General features: G+C 42.3%; 1 long non-coding RNA gene across 1 annotated transcript in view; it reads right to left on the reverse strand.

Annotated features, from left to right (window-relative positions):
• The window catches only part of LOC125385879, a 152,701-nt gene that overhangs the window by 31,493 nt on the left and 99,407 nt on the right, over positions 1-21,801 (reverse strand). The window contains exon 2 of the long non-coding RNA XR_007225607.1: positions 18,060-18,159. This is a non-coding gene — a long non-coding RNA (uncharacterized LOC125385879). The remainder of the gene's footprint in view (positions 1-18,059; positions 18,160-21,801) is intronic.

A 21,801-nucleotide genomic window follows, 5' to 3' on the forward strand; every position in this document is an offset into this window, starting at 1 on the left:
CGACGATGAGAAAAAGATAGAAAATGTGGAATTATAGTTTTTCAGCTGTGAGAAAATGGAGGAAGAAGGGGAGTACGACGGAGTTTCAGGCGAAGATGCTGAAAGATAATCAATGAGAGTGGACGATAATGTCCGGCCAGCTAAGATGGCGTTGAGACAAGAAAACTACTCGGTGTAACGACCGTTAAAAAGAAAAAAAGGAAGCGACTGGGAGCAGCTGGGCTTCCGATTGGTTGGCTCACCGCTGGGCGGGAACTCGACAATCGACTTTTACAGTCTCTTGCTCTTTCACCCGTGGCCCGAGGATCACTGCAACGATCGACTAACTGGATCTCTCGCGATCAACAGAAATTCCGCGTGAACGGGGACCTTGGAACCTTTTTATGACGCTCGTTGCTAGTCGAAGAAATTGGAGTCGCGCCAATGACGTTTAATAACGATTTTAAGCAGAACTAATTACCGTGAACGGTTTAACTATTCATTGACTCCAGTAGAATGTTCGATTTTTATAAAGAAAAATGCCCTTTATGTGCGTGTTTGCGCAAAATTAATTTAGAACCTCAAGGATAAGAATTTTTATTCGGATATATTTTAGAAACGATCAGAGAACGTAGAGTAGCTGTTAAAACAACGAAAGTGAATTTTGAAAAATAATGTTTAAAGATTGATCAATTTGGTGTAGATTTCTACGTTTAATTATCGATTTACCAAGTGTCATTTCAGTAACACTGAGGCTTCTGATTGGAGCGGATTGAGAGAAATCGCTGCGAAACTCCCCTCAAGTTTCTTCACATGCCTAGTCACAATTGCCTTTCATAAAAGAAGGTCGTCGATATAATTCCGACTTCGAAATGTCATCTGAGCAGCTGACTTCCAAACGAAGCAGACTAAAAATCGGTCAGCCGAGAACTTTCTTGAAACTTTCTGGAGACCACAAAATATCGCCTTGCATGAAAAAAACATACAAACCGGTGTAGAAACGTCACTGGTGTCACGAAGGCTGCAACAGAGTTTTACGAAATCATTTCGATACGACAGAAGCTGTCGACAACCGCCAAAAAGTTGCCGGATGACGATGACAATTGTTGAAAGGACCGTGTTATCGACGAGGCCGATTTGTTGCGACGATTCTTCGGTTCACATTCGGCGTCTTTGATACTCGATTTGGCCGGGGTGGTCGGGAACGATCGATCCGTAGCTCGCGTGTGCGTGATCATTGCGTGATTGCGGGTACCGACAATGACAACAAGCGCCACGGGAGGCGTGACTTGGCACGGCGAGGATGTGGCCGCCTCCCTTTAATGCGGACCCGCCGACAGGCCCCGAAAGAAACGGAACGCGACGACGCGACGAAGCAACGTTGAAAATACACCGCCGCTGACAAAATGTTGCGTAACGGGTCGTCGACATTATTGCGATGACTGAAAGGATGAAATTGATCCTTGGGAAGAAAAAGATCAGAGTTGATTTGCTGCTCGAGAATGAACTTTGGAATAACGGATACGGAGCGTGGGTGGTTTATTGAGGAATTTTAGAAGTGGATGCTGTGAAAGAAGGTAGAAGTTGTAAAAAGCTTTGATACTGAATCGTAGCAAAGCCGTAAAATTCTAGAAATTCAAAGGATTGAACTAAATAGTAAAACTTTAGGATGGGCAAGGTTTTTTCTTGTATAAGTTGCAAAGAAGATTTGAATCTGAAAAGGTGCATGTTCGAATATTGATTGAGTATTCTCCATGAGATCTTGGGATTTACAGTACTCGATGCTAGAATCTCGATAATCTGGACGATATTAGAGAACATGCCGGTTCCGGAAAGATTTACAACGCGAGTCGCTTTTTGCGCAGCGCTCGCAAAAAGTAGCGCAGAATTTACGGCCGACTTTATTGCTTCCCAACTGCGTTTCTTTGTGGAGAGAGACGAGAGACGGGCGTGTGGGAGGAAGGAGAGAAGCAACGCGGTAAATTACCATCGAACTCAGGGCAACTGTCTGTTCCGCAACAATAACGTCAGACGTATGACTACGATAAATACAAAAAATTGTCACGGTATCTACCTTGTCGTTTAATCCGCCATACATTTGCTGTAGTAAACCTTAAGAGTTCAGAAACTTAATTCCATTCTATCTAATTCTGTTTCATAATACTTATAAGACCTTTTATTTACTTAATTAATACTTTCAAGTATATCTTCGAAGACTAAAGTCGAGCGACGATTAAATCATATTCTTCCTTTATTTATATCTCCTCTTTTAAAAATTGCAATTTCTCTTGACGAATACGTCTAACGATTTTGTATAACGACGTCTTTGCACTGATAACACGTAAATATTTTCCCAGCTTTTAATTAATCTTCTAAGGATAGATTGGCTGTAGAGATCGTCTACTAGAGTATTTGAGTGGTCATAATTGGCTTTGCTTGTGCGATTATATTATATAGAAGTGAAATCATTCAGAACGTTGACCCTGAACACGTATATGGCGGTCAATGAAATCTACTCTCCTTTTCTTTGCTTCTCGACGAAATCAAGAGCTCGTAGCCGAAATCACATAGCCGAGTTCACAGCGGCAGAGCATCTTTTCGAACTCGATGTTTTCGATTGGGCGGCGCGTTTGTGATTCTCATTAGTCGACCAAGACCGCCCCGATGGCTATACACACGCGAAACATTCTTCCATGGCGGGCACCAAGGGAAAAAGGACGAGTCGCGGGTGGAAGGAACGTATCAATTGTATCGACGCATTGTTGCTCGACGAACGAGCAGATGAGTTTCGCTCAAAGATGCTTTTAGTCATTGTGGCCCTGATCTCAGTGTGGTGATCCAGGCCCACGAAATGGACCGAAGCATCGATGAATTCGACGTTAGATGCCGGTGCATTGGCTTCGAAGATTCTTCTCTTCTTTTCAATCCACCGCTCTTCGATCCATTCGATAGAAAAACGCATCATGGTGATCACCTTTGAACGAGTGAACACGTAATAGGAAAGAGAGGTTTAGGTGTCACGTAACAATTTGGAGACACCGGTTGAAATTACGTGTTGAGACGAGGGAAAGGATGCCTGTGAAAGGTGACGGGTTAGGGAAATGGAATGTGATGTTGAACTTCCTGGTTAAGGAATTTGTTACGATAGAACGATACAAGCAAGGAATGCACATCCTAAAAGCGATATCTTTGAAATATATATACTGGATTGACATTATTAAAGAATACGCGTTCAAAACACGGGCTTTTTTATTATTATTATTATCATTTAATTTGTACTTTACAATTTGGGCAGCTGAACATTCGTTAAACTTTTCTAGCAAAAACACAGGTGACTGAGAAATATACCCAAGTCCTTGCATCGTGCAATAAAAATGTTTACATGTTTCACGGAAAGGAATATCACAATTGAAAAATTGACTCTATGAGACTATAGTAAACTGAAAGACTGTAAAATTTGTAGAAGAACAATTTTTCATAACTAAATGGACAAATTGCTAATAAATTTCTACTTCAAACTAACCCATTTCCCGAAGAGGTTCACGTATAAATACAAATTAAGAAGCTCGAAGAAGCTGCAGGATGCATGAGAAATCGCAGATAACGAAGCGATATTGCTATACACTGAACCTGGCCTCCAGCAACGGAACAAAGAACAAAACGCACAGACTACTTGTCATCTTTCACATTCAATCATCTTTCAAATTTATCAACGAGCAAAATTTTTCATAACTAAATGGTCAAATTGTTAATAAATTTCTACTTCAAACTAACCCATTTCCCAAAGAGGTTCACGTATAAATACAAAATAAGAAGCTTGAAGAAGCTGCAGGATGCATGAGAAATCACAGATAACGAAGCGATATTGCTATACACTGAACCTGGTCTCCAGCAACAGAACAGAGAACAAAACGCATAGGCTACTCGTCACCTTTCATATTCAATCATCTTTCAAATTTGTCAACGAGCAGAAACGCTTGAAAGAAACGGGTGGACCGTGGCACGAAGTCGAAATCGTGTTGTCGCCAGTTTACGAAGCTTTTCTCTGGTTGCACGCGCGAGGCGAGCGCGTGCTGTACGCGCGTACGCGCTCGCGTGAAGGAGTGCCAAGCACTCGGAGGAAACATCTGGCCCCATACTCGAGAGCTCGAAGTCGAGTGGAACTCGAGTCGAAGTGGTGCTCGACGCGAGCGAGCCGTCGAAATATAAAGCGTTTCCGCGCTTTTGAGCTTTCGCGCGAAGCTGACGACGCGGAAGATCGGTCGTCGAGAGAGAGGAACGCGCTACTTCGTCGGGACACGTCGTTCGACGCTCCTCCTGCGTTCGTTTTGTTCCCCCTTTCTCGTTTCATACGCCTCGAGATGCCTAATAAACGTTGCTCGTCGCTTCGAGGCGCTATTCAACGACAATTCGCGCGTCTGCAAACACTTCACGATCGAACGGTTGCTTATTGCGTTTGTTGCGGTAATTAGCTTGTTAATTAACTGGACGTTTGTAGCATTAAAAAGATTGCGAAACGGTGGAATCGAAAGGCGTAGGTTTTGAAGAGACATGACTATAAAATGTGATGCGAGACGCTATGAACGAAAGATGCATTGGATCGATATAGTTGAAGAGTAAGTACGATAGAATTTCATTTACTTGGACTCGTTGAGATGCACCTATTCTACTGATTCGCCAACCATGAATTGCTACCTGACATTCTTTCGTTGAATGTGAATAATTTAACAATTAAATAGTATATATTACACAGTAATATTTATCAAATATTACATAATTTAATAATTATGAATAAATTGATGGACATTACAATTATTATATCTGCGTACTCCAAAACCAGTAATACAAGTTCGCATTTCTATAAATGAATTGATTAGCCAGGGAGTTCAGACAATCGTGCAGCTAAGTAAAACTTCGTTCCAATGAATTTCACTCCAGACAATTAACATCCTTTTCTGCCGTGAACCAACGTAACCAAAAGACGCGATTAACAAACCGACAGGACGTGACTAGAGAAAAACCATCAAAAAGTCACGTAGTTTGCAAAAACTGTTCATGGAAAACTAATGGAACCAAAGAACGGTCCTGTGAAACCAAACGTTGTCCGTCGTTTTTCTACGACAGAGCAGTCAGAGGATTAACACGGTTCAGAAAGCATTGACCGTGGTAAAAAAAAGGCTGGCAGGAACGCAATACGTCCGGAGAACAAACGATCCAGCTTGCGGAGGTCTGTAGGTTTATCGCATGCGACGTTTTTCGGGGTGGCACGCGCGTCGGGCCGTAGCACGAAGTCGAGTTTCGCACGTATGCGTGTGCCAATGCCAAGTGAATCCCGGTGGCGTACAGAAGAGACCCCCCGCGAATGGGCGTTCATTGTCGCGGTTGCTTACGGGGGTTCTCCGTCGTTGAATGCGCCTAGTCGTCTCGAGCCGTCGCGTTCTCGACTCTGTTCTCTCTAATTTCGCCGGCGATCCGGAAAAGGGTGGCCTGCGAACTCGGTCGTGCTACGAGGCCATTTCTCTGCGATTCCGTTCTCTTCAAAACGAATCTTCGACGATCTTGTTTCAAATCGAATCTCTCGTGACACCACTCACGAATGTATGCTGTTCTTAGTAACACAAATATAGTAATCTTCTACGTACACAAATGTTGTATTTCTGTCTTTAGATTTTTGTAATATTTCACTGATGGCAACGTAATATCACCAGATGTGTGACTAATAGATTTCCATGAATTTGTTGTAACTGTATTAAATATAAACGGGTTAAAGATTATTCATAATCGAAATTGGGGAATTACAAGACAAATCGCTTAGCTGGATTCAAATATTCTTCTATCTCTAAGAATCCTACCTTAACCTAAGGAACCTAAGTCTTGTTCAAATTAATCGTAGATTTATCGGGATAGATTTTTCGCGTAGTTACCAGATCATTAGGAATCTTCGTTGATTTCTGGTATGATGGAATACGAATACGTAAAAATCCATGTCGAAACGAGCACGTCGATCAAATGACCAGTAGCAGACAGAGAGACCCCCCGCGAAGGGGGTACACGGTGGCCGTGGAGGAGATAGGGGGCTCGTGGCGGGTGCCATTGTCGCGGTTCCTCGCGGGGGTTCCTCGCGATTGAATGGCCCTTCGCCCTGGGAGGCACCGCGACGCCCGTTTTCGCTCTATAATTTTAACAGCCGAGTCGATGATTTCGTCTCTCCGCCGTTGCGCGCGCGCGAGCGCGATCGCAAAGAGCACACGAGCGCCTGTTCGCTCTCCTTTTTTTCTTTTCCCTTCTTTTCCCCCCTTTCCTTTTTTCTTTTCACTTTTGCAATCCGGGCACCGTTGCTCGCAAACAACTGCCGCCAGGCCACCTGGTTGTTCTAAGCCGATCGAACAGAAAATCACGTACAGTTCCTCCGCCTTGGTCGCCACCCAGAGTAGCCGAATGTCCCATCCAGCAGGGTTACTGACCAAATGTCAACGGATTTTATATCCAAAACTTCTGCACAACACCATCGATACCGCTCTATGAGCTTGAAGTCGTATATTAGAAATATTAGAAATTACAAAATTAGGATTATCGCGTCGATGGAGTGATAAATGAATCAAACAAAAATCAAACTCCATCCAGATAAATCGTACAGTTTCTAACAGGCTAAGCACTGATCGTCCACTCAGGTGCTGAAATGTAGAAATTTGAAAAACGTAACGTTGGTCTTCCTTGCGCTTTCACTCGACCACGCGCAAAAACGTCTCAGAATTTCTCCATTATATGATGGTATACCTACAATAAACGTATCGAGTTTCGTCTCACTTGTTTCTTTTCCTTATTACTTAATTTATAATTTACAATTTGTCCAGTTGGACATTCGGTCAATTTTTCCAGCTCTTACTTGTGCACCAAGGAGATAAAATAAATAAAACCTGTAGAAGGACGCAAATATCTAAGAGTATGAAGATTACAAAAATTTCTAACTTTCGTCCAAAACATCTCAGTGTATAAAATTCCCAAGTTCAACCATCGATTCTCCAAAGAAACCGCCATAATTTAGCAATTTTCTGCGGTGTAGGTGCTCGTATCGAGTTCACCGACAACATGGCGGTCTTGGTAGCCGTTCTGGCCAGCTCCACCCTCGCTCAACCGTCGATTAATTAGGGGTTTGCTCGGTTATATACGCGGTAGCATTGGCCGAGCTCCACGGCTCCTCTCCCGCGGTGGAGAACCGTGACCAAGCCACGAAGTCAGGGAGGTTTCGTTTAGCGATCATTACGCTTTTAGCACTCGTGTTCCCGCCCAGAGTACGGGGCGCCCCCTAGCGCGGTCCGGAATAAAGTAAGGGAGCCAAAGGACCCCCCATCTCGCCTTTATCCAGTATGGAGAACCAATGGGGGCACCCGGTGTCGGGCACTGTGCAATGGGACGCACAGAGAGTATGTGGGACACGGTGTTCTCCGTATGTCGTCCGGTCTACCCCCCACGTGCACGATTCCGTAACTTACCCCCCAGCCCCGTTCTAACCCCCTTCGCTCTCCCCTCCTACCCAACAGTCACTACGTCGAGCTCGTCTAAGCGAAAATAAGTAGCTATCGCGTGCCGGCGATCGAGAGAAAAATAAAGCGAATCGAAGCTGCTTCTGCGAGTGGACGATGGTGCACGCTTTCGGTTTTTTACGCGGGGATGCTGGATCATTCGAGCTGCGCACGCGATACGTTTAGAAAGAGGGTTTGCAGCCTGTTTTATACTGTTTTGGAAGTTGGTTGAGAAATAAGTTTTCCGATGGTCGTAAATGGAACAAGAATGTTTCCACAGGTTCTTATTTTTATAGACACGATCGAAATATTGGAAGCTAAGTGTAGATCTGTTTTCTTCATTAAACGTTATAAGTAAAGAGTAGACTGTGCGTGTTCGTGCAATCTTGTGTTTTATGGACACGATAAGGGCACGTAGATTTGTTTTACGTATTAAATAGTATATGATTATTTTAAGTACTATAAATATTAAATATTATAGCAAGAACGTTACTTTGGATGTTTTATATATTTTTGCATATAACTTGAATTTTGTATACGTAGCGGAAAACTTTGGATGGCTAAACTTTGGAAAACTTTGAAATGATAATCGGGGAGAGAAGTTGGGAAAGAAAAGGGAAATGACAGAGCGGGTGGACGAGGGTGGGATGGTGGATGGAATCACGGAGAGCGGGCGTGTGCGATCTCTTGTGCGAAAGCCTACGGGTCACTAACTAAACCAATGAGACCGTGCTGAGATTAAATAATTCATGCTGCGAGTGTAATCCGCAAATTTGTTTGGGATTACGTGTGCGCCGCGTTTGCGCCGCGTGCGGTCAAACAATGGCTATCTTTCACCCCGAACCGCCGTGTCCCATCCTTTTTTTAATCTCTCAATTAAAAACAGCTCCACGCTCCTCTGCTTTCACTGCCCTCTTTCCGCCTCATTTCTATTCACGCGATGAATTTCTAACTTTAAAAGGTTCTCTTTCTCCATTCAAATTTTTTATTCAAATTTTTTATTCGAATTTCTCACACAATTCTTTTCATCGAGGGTAAATAAAATCGTCTTCGAAGGCTAACAGAACAATTCGAGATTATCAGCTGTTTATGGAGTTTGGTTCGGGTCTCTGTGGACATAGAAAAAAGAGAGGAGATGTTCGCTTTCGCCAGGGGACATTTTTCGCCCCCTTTCGGGCGACGGTGTCTCGTCGTATCGCCCACGCTTACATCTTGATTCGCGGCTGCTCGCGCTATAAATAATACCCCTGCCTCTCTCTCTTTTTTTCACAGAATTTTATGATCAGCCCGCGTATTATGTGGGGCGAAAATTTAATGGCTAAGCACCGCGTACGTCCCTCGCGAGTAATGGCTGGCCTCCGCAGAAAAAAACGATCCTGGGACGCAAGAAACATCGACGACGAACATCGAAACATCGCGCCGTTGGTCGAAAATCCTGTCTTGTTCTTAACGTTCAAACAGAACGATCAAAAACGCTACTGCGAACACGCTTTCAAATTGCGACTCTGTTCATTTGCTTCTGTATATCATTGTAATCGAATTTTGTGGAATAACTTTGAGCTTTTAAGCATAACGTACTTGCATAATAATATCCTTGCTATCGTCGTCCTTCCGTTTTTTATCTTCCAATTTTTATTCCAATAATTCCCCGATCACCGCCAAAGGAAGAGCGAAGATCCTCTTCCAAAGATGCTCGAGCAACAAGGGCCATTTCTTTCACGGCAAATGCCGCACCTTCGATCCTGAATCCCGGCGAGGAAATAAAAAACGCAGGTTCACGAGCCAGAGGAGACACGAGGGCTCGAGAGTTATCAATGAACGAGATAAGGATCGTCGATGAGGTCTCGGAGACACACGGCCAAGAGAACGAGCGTGCACAGCCCCTCTTGACCTCCCGCTCGCCTCATCGCCGCCATCGTCTAGACATTCTAAATTTGAATAATATTTTTATGAATGAGTGGACGCGCCATAAATCGCCCCGTGAATACTGTGGGACCGGCATAAGGTTAGTTGTGCATGGCCGAAGCCACACGCTTCGGCCCAGGATCGGTCCAGGCGAGAGAAAGAGAGGCACGAATACCGTTTATTAATGCTCCGGGATTAAATCCTCCAGGATCGAGCGTGTAACGGAATGACAAACAATGGAACGATAATCGAATGGATGGAATTCGTGAAACGGAATTGGAGAACACCTTCGTTCCGGCTGTTAATCAGTTGATCATGTCGAAGGTGGGTTGCGGTGGTCTTTTAATTCCTTTCGGATTTACGAATATGGTGGTAAGAAGAGTATAAGGAAGTAGATGAGGTAAATGGTAGGGTTAGAGAATAGTTGAAAAGCAATATGAAGTGTTACAAGATTTTCATCTATCTTCTACAACTCTGGCTAATTCATACTATTTTCTGTTTCTCCTAGATCTTATTCGTAAACTTTGTGATTATGATTGGTACCTATCGCGATAATGAAATCTGTTTCTAAGATATTCTATCTACGAGTCGAAATTAACGCAGAGGAAAGTTTCGTCCTGGAAACTTAAAATTGTATCTGGAAAACCATAGCTGGTACAACTGGAGAAAGCGAACGTATGAGGAACATTTGGCAGGCACGAGCTCCGTGGCGGCCTGCGATCCTCCGTTCCGGTTGTCGGAGAACAATTGCAGACAATAGCGAAGACATGGAAAAAGAAGAAAAATCCAATTGGAACCGTTTGTCTCGGGTTACGCTCCACTCTCGCTAGAAATTGCTCCATTCAGCAATACACTGGCAACGTGCAGTGCAGACGAGGTCCAACAAATCATCCCTCGTGCCGTTTCGAGAAAGTTGAGCAATTTCTTTGAATCCTTTTGTTACTCAAAACCTTCTCTGGTCCATGCATCTAACAAATGTTCTGTTTCCTGTAAAACCTGTACCAAAGTGACAGTATCAAGTGTAGAACGTATAAAACTGGAGTTTTATAACTTGAGTCTTATCGCGAAGAATGCGAGAATTTGAAAAAGATGAGGATCGATGGTCTACCAGGGAACATAATCGATACTTGTATAGTACTGAATGGAGGATCAGTAGGGTGTGGCAGAGAACGAAGAAAACGACGATGCTACTTAGGAGTAGGGGATGCAGGCGATCGCCGCAAGATATCTAATCCCATTCTCCGCGCGATTAAGTAAACATCGCATTAAGGTGGCTGGAACACGTGAGACGCGCGAGGTCCGGTACACGCGTATCGGTAACAAATGCGAGGCGATATAAAATAATAAGCCTATTAGTCACGGGTCACGGGGATCTACCTTTTGTAGGGTGAACATAGAGCACGTGTGTATGCTTTGAATCTATCATTGTGCTTGGGATATTTATGACACGTGTTCCTATGTATCACCGCGAATGAATCTTTTCCTTGGACGACACTGACGTGGTCCTGATCGATTTTCGGTGTCCAAATTCGAGATTGGAAGATTGGACCTGGACATGAACTTCGGGCAAATTAAAACTCGTTACAAATAGATCCTCCAGCTTAGATTAGTGAAAATTCGAGTACTGATTGCTCGGTATCAGTGCTTTTTCGGATGATGAAAGCTAAAACTTCAGGGTTGGCGAAGTGTCACGAACAACTTGACTAATATCGTCTATCTATCAAACTTGCGAATTTTTCGAATGGTGGTTGAATCTAGAACAGAAGGCGAGATATCCTTGTATATTTACCGAATGTCCAGCTGGACAAATTGTAAAGTATTAGGTCGTCCGAAAAGTTTCTTTCGTTTTATAAGAAAATAATGGATGCACATTTTTCGTTTTATATTATTTTATCGAATTACGTATGATCCATTTTGTTCTATCAAAATAAAGATTACACCGTTAGAAAGATAAGGTTTCACGTTTGTATAAAGATGCATCGTTGTAAAAGACGTGTCTGTAAAAGAAAGACACTTTTCAGACAACCTAATTACAAATTAAATTAACAAATTAAATAATGAAAAGAAAAAAAATCCTTGCATTTAACAACGCACGTGCGCTATAAATACACTTAGCATAGACTCACATATGATACGATTTACGATTCACAAATTCCAAGATAACAAAGACTCGCTGCATCCTTGCCGAACATCTCATTAGCCCCTTTTCTTAGGGGCAGATATCCTAATTACCTTACTACAAGTGGAAATTTACGAATAGCGAATTACACTCCTGGTTTCCTTACAAATCCATTTCTGCACTGAATCACTCGTAATACAACTGGTAAGAAATTTCATCGCCTACCGTTTCACGCAATTAAATCGCGAAACGAAAGGTTGATATTCCGAGTTCCAAATTTCCCAAAAGGCACTTCCAAACCAAAAACTCTGCGATTCACTGTTGATTCGCATTGCGACGTGTGAGAAGGGCGAAACGAGAGGTCGCGAGAGCGAAAGATAAAAGAAGAGAGGAAACGAGGGGCCAGAAGAGAGCGAGAGGAGCGGAACACATGTCGTTCGCTGTACCCCGCGGTGCCACGGGCTTCGATGCGTGGGATTCATATATTAAGCGCGAAGCACCGGCCAAAACCCGGCGATGCGGCGAGGAGGATAAGAAAGGTAGAAGGGAATGGAGAAAGACGGTTGTCGGGGGTGAGACGAAGACGGAGGCGGCAGGAGCAGCCATCGGATCGGCAAGGAGGACGGCTGCGAAGCGAACCAGAGACAGATGAACTAATGCTCGAAACCGCGGGGGGCTCGTGCTTTCGAGCGTCTAATGATTTAGCCGGTGCAACGACGCGCCGCTGGTGCTGGCACCGGTGATACGCGCGCGCGAGATCCATCCTTGATGCTCGCTGGATATTCGACCGACAACGATCGCGAACTCGATTTTCATCGGGGCCGCCATTCGTCTCGCCTAGACGACCGTCTAAGTGCCGCTTGATCGCCCTGGCCATCTCACATACTTACGAGAAAAACCTTGAATTACTCGGCTCCGGGTCTTTCGATCCTTGACTTCAGTGTCTACGGAGAAATTTAAAATCGGTGCTATTTTTATTCTGTTAGAATCAAACACACTTATTATCCAAGTTATAGTACCACGCCAGAATAATTTACTTATAATTCTCAATGAGAATTGATTGTAAAATTCTACCAAATAAAATAAAAAAAAAATTTTTTATTCTGATTGTTCTACAGAAACTTAGTACGTTTTTTCTTCAGGGACTTACTTAGATGGATACTTTTCTCTCCGCAGGAACATGAAGCGCAGGTGTTCATCTAGGTAGTTGTTTTATACGTATATAATATTTTGATCGACAGGTACTGGTCGTATTTCGCCAACTCTGATTAGATGGATACCTTTGTTTCGTCAGTGGAATTTTAGATTGTTAAATTTCGAACAATTCTTTGATTCATTAATCACTCGATTATGTTTAGGAAAGTTTGCAGGTAGTATTGTAATATTATGATATTTGGTAGTTAATATTTATAAATATCAATTATATAATCGTGGAAGAATAGAGGGTATTTCCAAAGAGAGATTTACAATATCGTGACAGGAGACGTGTTTTCATAGCCAGCTCGCGTGATCGATTAACGAGAAGGATGGATCGGACACGATCGTTGGATAATTCTCGAATTCGCAGACAGTATACGATCGTGGTTGAAAGCGAGCAGGGTCACCAATCACCCCCTACGGAAGGTCCTGGTGCTTTATGATCGTATTCGCAACGACCACGCGGTCGGAGAACGCGGTTACGTGCATGTAAACGCGCCTTTCAATCTCGTGAGAGGACGTCATATCGGCGTTCCAGCTTGGTGCCGCGTAAATTCGCGCGTACTATTTTCAGCGGTAAAAATCGAGAAGTTTCAAGTTGGCTTTGCTATAAGCGTTTAAATCTCCAGCACATAAATACAAGTAAGTTAAAGATACAATGGTTAGAAAATAGAGATTTTCCTCGTGATTACAATAATGAACAATTCTTATTGTAGTTCACTGAAGGGTGTTATAAATTTTTATGAAAAATGCCAGAAATATCTAAATCGGTCGCGTGAGCAAAATTTCCACGCGAATTCGATGTATAAACTGGCGATCGCGATCGCGTGTGGATTGTACCGACGTCGACACACGATCGAAATTATTACAAACGTTGATAAAAGGTTCCTGACCTCGTTTTATAACAGTCCTTTCTAAATTTTAATGCTTTATAGATCTCTTTACTGTTATAATGTACATTTATAACGTAGTAAAATTAATTTTAGAAAAATTCGAGTATTATAGAGTGAAATTCTTAGACTTATAAGAATGTTAGAGGAAAATCGATTTGGGATCGGTTAATGATTCGACGATGACGAAGACAAAATGATTCCTTCCTATGATGATAGCGCGACCGTGAAATAATGATGTTTAGTATCTTTTAAACGTGGAATAGGGCAATTCGAAAGTCGCTTTCTATTTTTGCGGGAATAATATTGATGAAAAAGGGGATTTATTACGAAGCCGCAAATAAAGAAGAGGAGAAAGAACGATAATAGCGCGAAATCGCGAAAAAAGGGATCGGTCAGTGTCCGGTTGAGTGTACGTGACTCATATCAATGCATCACGTCGGAAAATAATTGTACATGTGGACGCAGGCACGCACGTTCGACGTAAATTCTTCACGTGTACAACGCTCACCGTAAATCGCCAGCAACACGCGGCTTGCTCCCTTTTTTCTTTTTTTTTCTTTACCCCTCGTTCGTAAATTTCTTCCTTATCGGGAGTAATTTACGTCTGGCCTGCCGAAAAAATAGCGCGATTCTGCAAGCTGCACTTTTCCACCCTTTCCTTCCTCCCGTTCTTTTTATTTACATCCAGGAAAAAAATTATCCCGCGTTTCTTTTCACAAGAAGAATGCGTTGCTCGTTTTAGAACTTTTTTCTACAGATGTTTAAAACACTTTACCACCATAACTAAGTTATTGAACTTTAACCACCACATCCGAGTTAGTTCGAAGAATGTTTATGAAAATTATTAACTTCTTCTTAATCCTAAAATATATAGAAAAAACCCTCTAAGTAAATAATGAAAAAACCTTAAAAAAATACGTCTATTTGGCAATAAACGAATAATTAATTACTCCATACCATTCTCTTCCACATAACTCTTCAGTCTTCAACTTTCAAGTCACACTACACAGTTCCCAACTATCACTCTTTCCATCCATTAAAAAAAATCTTAATGTGTGAAAAGTCTTCCAAGGTCACCAGCGAGAAACAAAAAACGAAGGTACAAAAAGAGGTACACAACCACGTGGCATAGATCTCGTTTGACGTAGAAGTCAGTCGTAAATCAGGAGCTCGTAATAAGTCGTATATCACGATTTCCCCTTTTTTTTCTTTTTTTTTCGAATATTTTCCAACTCGTTCGTAAAATCACTGGACGGACACTGTGGACGACCAATATTGTTCAAACACTGATCGAAGAGCTAGCTTTTTCGCTTGGTTCATCTCCCTGTGAAGTCGATGCTCGTTGACCTCCCTTCTGCCACTACTACTATCCGCAAAAGACGAGTTTCACTTCTGTCGAGGATACATACGGTGCACGCAGGTCTCCGTTGGCGGCCCATAAGGGCCAAAACACCATAAACTTTTATAGCCAGTAGTGGTTTCGTTGGATTTCCCTTTGTGTAATTTATGGTCTCGCCTCAGTTCATTTTGGTTCGGATGAAAATTCTGCCGCGAAAGTGTCCTTCCTTGTTCGTGTTTTTTCTCTTCCTTTCTTTTCTCGTCTTCTATATTAGTCTTATTACCTTGACTCTTCTTGACGGTTGTTGTGTAGTTTCACTTTAAAACCAAACAATTCTCAATTCTTTCTGTGCTGTGTAAGCCTTTGACTTTTAACGTTTACCCACGAAAGCTATTAACTGTCCGAAACTTTTTTGTTACATCGTAGTTTCAGAGATTAAAATTTGGAAAGTGTTTTGAGCAAGGTGCATTTTTTTATTTGGATTTTTTTACAAAATAGAAAATCTAGGGGCGCATGTGTCGCAGATGACCACTGCTACTGCTCCATCTATTTGACTACGGGCAATTTTTTCAACAAAGTTACGCTGAAAAATGCATCCGCAATTCGTCTACAGATCATAATAACGATATTAAAGAAAAACGATAAGAATACAATATGACGAATGATTTCAAATCGACGTTTGTACGATTGCAACAAAAGATTTACTACACGTTTCTTGGTAACGTCTAAATCACAGGAGGACCAAGCCACAATCCCATCGCTCCATTATGCGGCTGTTAGAATGAGAATTGAGCAGTTTTCGTCGCAATTTTCTGGAACCCGCAGTGTGGTCCCAAACACGAGAACGAACTTGAAGATTCGTGAGTAGATGGGGCCGTGCGATGTACAGAAAAAGCCCCCGAAAACAGAAATCGAGATCGTGGAAGGAAAAGGAGGAAGACGACGGGGATGGAAAAAGTGAAAAGCCGAAGAGAGAAAACACGACGTCGTGTATCGTCGGTGAAAAGAAGTGCAACCAGGTAAGAATCGGATGGAAAATGGAGATGAACAAGGCGCGGCAGGATCACTGTCCTGGCTAGAACTTGGTCCAGCCCTCCGCGATCCAATGAAACGAAGCCACCCAGGATGCTGGTCAACAATGATCTCCACCAAGTCATTCGACATCGACCTGAAATCACCGTTAATGGCCCGTGCAACGAACCAAAATCCTTTTGTCGTTTTATTGAGAGCAGTTCCTCGTTTCCTCGACTCCAAAATATTTCGCCCTTCCTGGACATGTGCGTCTCGTGATCTTTTGATTCGTTGGAAACTTTCTGGGACTGTGGAATTCCATCTCCAGTTCCAACTTTAAAAGAACGAGAGAATTGCAATTTCCAGTATTTGAGAAGAATTTTGTGAAAATTTGAGGGACAGGATTTGTGCGAACATTTCTTGACGATTTTGCGAAGATCTCGTGAACAGATTTTTGACAATCTTCTGAAAATTTCATCGACAAATTGAGATACATTGCCAATGAAAATTTAACGAGACGCTCCGGGAGATTCAGCGACAAAGAACTATAAAATGATAATTTTCCTAATAAATCAATCATCCAAAGAAGATAAGGACAGAGAAATACGTTAATGGAGTTCTGCAGATAATTTCTATAGACAACATCGCAAAGTTTTTGTGTATTTTTATAATGTTCCCACTGCCTGTACAGGTAATTATGCCTCCTAGATTCCTCATAACTTATAGAAACATATGTCGTAAAAATGTTTCACTGGTAAAAGATTCAATCGTTAATCCAGCTCCAAAATTCGTCAATTACTACCATTGTCCTTTGACTAATAAAATTGTAGAGACTTTCCTGTTTACCACAGGACCAACAAAAATCTCTCCATTCAACTAGATTAATTTCGGTCGCGGAGAGACGAGCTTGATTTCCGAATCAGAATTCACAGTGCGCCGTCATAAACACAGACAGGTATAGGATACGTAGAGAAAAAGAGGAAACCGAAAGAAACTGACGCAATGGGTGGCTTGATTATAATAGAGGTATCATTCCGCTGAACGATACGCTTCCTCTTCCCCTCGAATAATTGCAAATGGCGTCCTTTTATGCCGCAGGGGCGGCTGATCAAAGCCGCGGATAAATAAAAGATAATCATCTAATTATTCCATTCAAACGGTCGACTGCTGCCTCTCCACACATTCTCCGGGCTACGATTGCGTTGCCCGGTCATTAAGATCTCCGCTGATCGTGTTTCTCCATCTTTCCTACTCACCCGATTCTCGACGAATCACTGTGACCAAGGACGAGGGTGTGTTGCGATACAATGCGTGCCGAACTTGATATCGACTTAATTGTAATGGAACTTGAACGCCCTCGGTGGTAATTATGCGGCGAGATCCGATTATGCAGGACTATGCACTAACTATCGATCGTTTGTTTCGAGTTCGGATCGAGCTGCTTCCCTTTTGGTTACGGTGACGTGTGATCTGTGATACGGACCATCATAATGGAGCACAAATGATGGCTGATATATATCGAGTCTAATAAAAGCCTAACGTATCTAATGCCAAGAATCTAATGCATCAATCATAAAAATAGAAACAGATTGAATGATAGTTGTTGCAATTATGCAACAAATAAAATTGATTGGTCTGAGCGTAAAATAATTAAGCACTCTTTCCAACTGACCTCGTACTACGATACAATTTTTTCACAGGAAGATCAGGTTGTTCGTTGAATCGACAGAAACTGAAAATATCACCATATCACGGGAGATCACGAAGATCGTGTCGGGTTAAAGTCTCTTAAAAATTAAAGAACGTTTTCGGGATCATTTCGTTGATGGACAAGGTCATTTGGAAGTTACGGAAGGTCACTCGGGTCGAGTTACAAGTTCTCAACATCACGAAGTCACGTCGCTAACACTCAACATCCCTATGAAGTAAATAACTAGGATCAAAATACCCTGAGTGGTAACGTGATCCATGGATGTTTGCTAGGTGTGACCGAGAAACGTGCACGGGTGAGACAGCGTGTCTGCCCGATTGCCGATAAGAATCTGTCACAGTTGACTGGCTGGTATACTAATACCAAATGACAAGATACTTACTACCAGATAAAATGCCAGGAGGTTCGACCAGTCATCCCCGATGCTACGACAATCTCCAGCCTCCGACTTCTTCTGCGAATATCCTAGGGAAATCTAGTACCTGAAACGTAGAGTAAAAGGATCGGATTAACTCCTGATATTTTCGAAAGTAATTTAAAAATCGTTTCAAGATTTTTCTATCATAGAAAAACACTCGACTTTCTCTCAATTGAGATGTTTCCAGTTTTTAAGGGTTGAAACCTAAGAAAACCATCCAGTTATCCCGCGTTATCTAGTCTTAATTTTATAATACGCCAACACATCCTACGAAGATTCTCCAAATTTTCTCCTTCTCCAGCTTTATTTTTTACTATACATAGAAACTAGCCCATCTTTGTCTTCACTATCCCTTTGCAAATGATCAAAGCTGTGACAGAATACGGTATCAAGGAAACGTCTAAAGTAATTCTAAAGCGATGCACGGCCGCGTTCGCGGATAAGAAATCAACCAAAGGATCTAAAGAGAGTATAAGTCGATAGAACTAACTTTTCCATCTAATTCCTGAAGCCAGATTTCGATGGACGCGTCTATATCGAGGTGGGTCCATGCGGTTGAGTGGGTGACTGACTCTGGCATTGTCGTTCGGCAAGATATACGACTGACTGTTCCCAGAAACAGTTTATATTCCGTCCGCAGGCCCCGGAGATCGTTATATGCCTACCTGACCCAAAAGATCCTGGTCGCCTGTTCGGAAGCGCTCAGTTTTCGGATTCTGCGTTCGAAGGCACTCGGTCAGGGCCGCTTCTACGGATGCCTTCGCGATCAATTTCGAGAACTTACACCTCCTCGGCGCGCATAACTTCGCCTCGACCGGAATTTATAGCGGCTAACCGTTCTCGCCGGGGACGCTTCGCGGATCGTTATTCTTCGAAACGCCTTGGAAAACTTGTAGCTTCGGAGGAGATTCGTTTCTGAGGAAGACTACTCGGTAAAATTGGTTTCGAGTTGTGTATACCTTGTTGGAGTGGGTAAAGAAACACAGGTTGAGTGGAAGACATGGATAGAGGTGGATGTTTCGACTGTTAGATGATTAATGTGATGGAGGAAGTAAAACGATCAATCCAATTTTAACAAATGTAACATATTGAATCTGACTTGAATATTTGACAACGGAAATATTCGTTTCATTTCTGAATTCCAATTTAACCAATCTAAAGACTGATGGAACTAAACCAAACAGGGAGTCATTTAAAAATGTCACGTTTGTTAAGACTCGTGATGAGGATTGGAAGAATCTTCACGTGTTGGTCCAGCAATGTTTTATAGACTATCCTAAACGACGTAACGTAACTTTCTAATGATGTAATTTTCCAATATTGCTATCTGCAAATCTCGCATAATCTCGCGTTTACCGCCAATTTATCATTCATCGTGCAAAATTTCCCCATAGTCACACGTTCCTTCTTCATCTTCGCATGTAACGCAACGCATCTCGGTTCCACCACCCTATCGTTCATTCGTTTAGCGTTTCGATATCTCAAAGACGAGCGAACGAATGGAAATCACTCTGAAAGAACATGCACGTGCGTTGCCCAATAACCACGCGTCAACTTTCTATCGGAATCGATCGTCAACGGATGCTATCGATCCACGTAATTGCCAGGACAATTAACCTGGCCATATAGCATCACGTAAGTGCGATAAGGCTGCCGTTTTATCGAGTCGATCTGGACGAGCAGCCGGCAGGTGACACGGAGACGCGCCACCCGCCGCGCGTTCTCGCGCGCGTAGGCGCGAACAATGTTAACGAGAGGACGCGCGGCAAAAGAATTTACGTGGCAATGCTGCCTGCGCCAAGTGACAAATTCACTTCGCTGGCTTCTCGCCACGCGAATAGAAATCGCGTTTGAAAGCCAAGTGGATGGCGCTTGAAATTAGATACTTGTCCACACGATTTGCGATCTCGTTAGCATTTGTAGTGCTGTTCTTTAATAGCCAGCTGTAAGTAGGTGTTGAAGGGATGATTTAAATATTTCGTACGAAACTAAGCAAATACCTGTTAACACTTTTTATGATATCGCAAATAGTTTGATGTGTAACGATTCATAGTGTCGGCTTTGATAATGAGATGCAGATAATAAAATTGGAGTATCGAAGCGTGATTTTAATAGTTTTTAGAAAATAATTTATATTTGAATAATCTTCAAACTAAATGCAAGTCTCTTAAGGTCGTTTCATCCTTACACTGTCTTCAAATAAAGAGAATAAATAACCGAATATTTAAACCGTTAGTCTACAAAACTTGTACCCGTTCACACGAAAGATCATCAATAACCAAACCATTGCTTTCTCTCGCTATTCAACCAAATTAAATTAAACTGACCTTAGCCTCATACTAAAAGTTCAAGAAACGTTTACCATCGTCTCTAATATTCATTTGTCTCGTGAGCATTCTATCCTTCACTTCCCTGCTGTCAACCATCCAACTATCCAGTAAAATAAAAAGGACGATGGAAGAGTACCATTTGCATATTCTTTTACCATCTCGGACATTTGCTCATTTAGTAAACTTCCTTTTCATATACTATCCTATTATTAACTTTCAAACTGTCCAGCAAAACAAGAAAACGACGGAAAATGTATCCATTGACGAATTCGACACGGCATACTCCCTGGATTCCATGTTTCGACAAAACGGCGTAAAAATCGAGGTTTCGCGATTCGATGGACAACGATGAGACAGAGAAGCCGTGAAAGAAGACAAGCGAAAGAGAGAGAGAGAAAGAGGGAGAGCGAGAAAGAAAACTAGTTCTTTTGGGAGCATCGAAGCTCTTTGGGCCATAAATAATGCCGAATGTTGGGCCCCCATAAGTCAGGTAGACTCGGTTCCCGCACGAACTTTCTATAGTGACTTGGTGTATAAGGAGAGAAAAAGAGAGAGAGAGAGGAACTCGTCTTCTATCGGGCAGTATCTTCGTGTCTCTCGCTCGACCATGGCGAATGGGCTTGTTTGGGCCTTGGTGGTTTTCACAGTCACGCCTTGGAGAAGAGGTGTAGAGAGTGAGGGCGTATGGGAAAACGCGTACAGGTGCGATTATGCGCGTTTCGGTCGCGGACGTCTTCATAATCTGTTAACCTCGATGGAAAATAAGAGCTCCCCTCGGAACCACCTGCCTTTTCAACTATGGAACTTTCTACCTTTCTATCCAGATCGCAGGAAATATAAACAGATCGTAGATCATTTGGGAACAATCGATGTGGTTGCTTAGATCCTATTCAGTGATTTTTATATACACATTTTTTTTCTCTTCTCTTTTCTCTTTTAGGTGGGAAATACATTTTTTAAATTCTTATTACGTATGAATTATTTTTGCGTTTTGTGCGTGATAGCTTGTTTACGGTAATTCGAGTTCTGAATTCTATTCGATAACTTTTACGTCGCACGTCTCTATGCTAGATGACGATCCTTTTAAATTTCACTTGTATATGGATTATTTTTCTATTTATGACATATATTTATGATACTCTGTATATTTATGATATATTACGGTATATTTATGATACTCTGAATTGCTCGATTCTATTAAAGCAGTTATTAGACACCCGTCTCTTAAGCGAGCTAATTTATTTAATTTTTGCGAATTAGACACACGAACCTCTGTTTATGATAATTTGTTCGATTTTCTGATTCTGTTAGATGTCAACGAGACACCACGATCGTTCCTGAAATTTTGTATTTTTATTACAAGGTCGTGGAAACGA

The sequence above is a fragment of the Bombus terrestris genome, chromosome 10, assembly GCF_910591885.1.
Source record: "Bombus terrestris chromosome 10, iyBomTerr1.2, whole genome shotgun sequence".
NCBI lineage: Eukaryota > Metazoa > Arthropoda > Insecta > Hymenoptera > Apidae > Bombus > Bombus terrestris.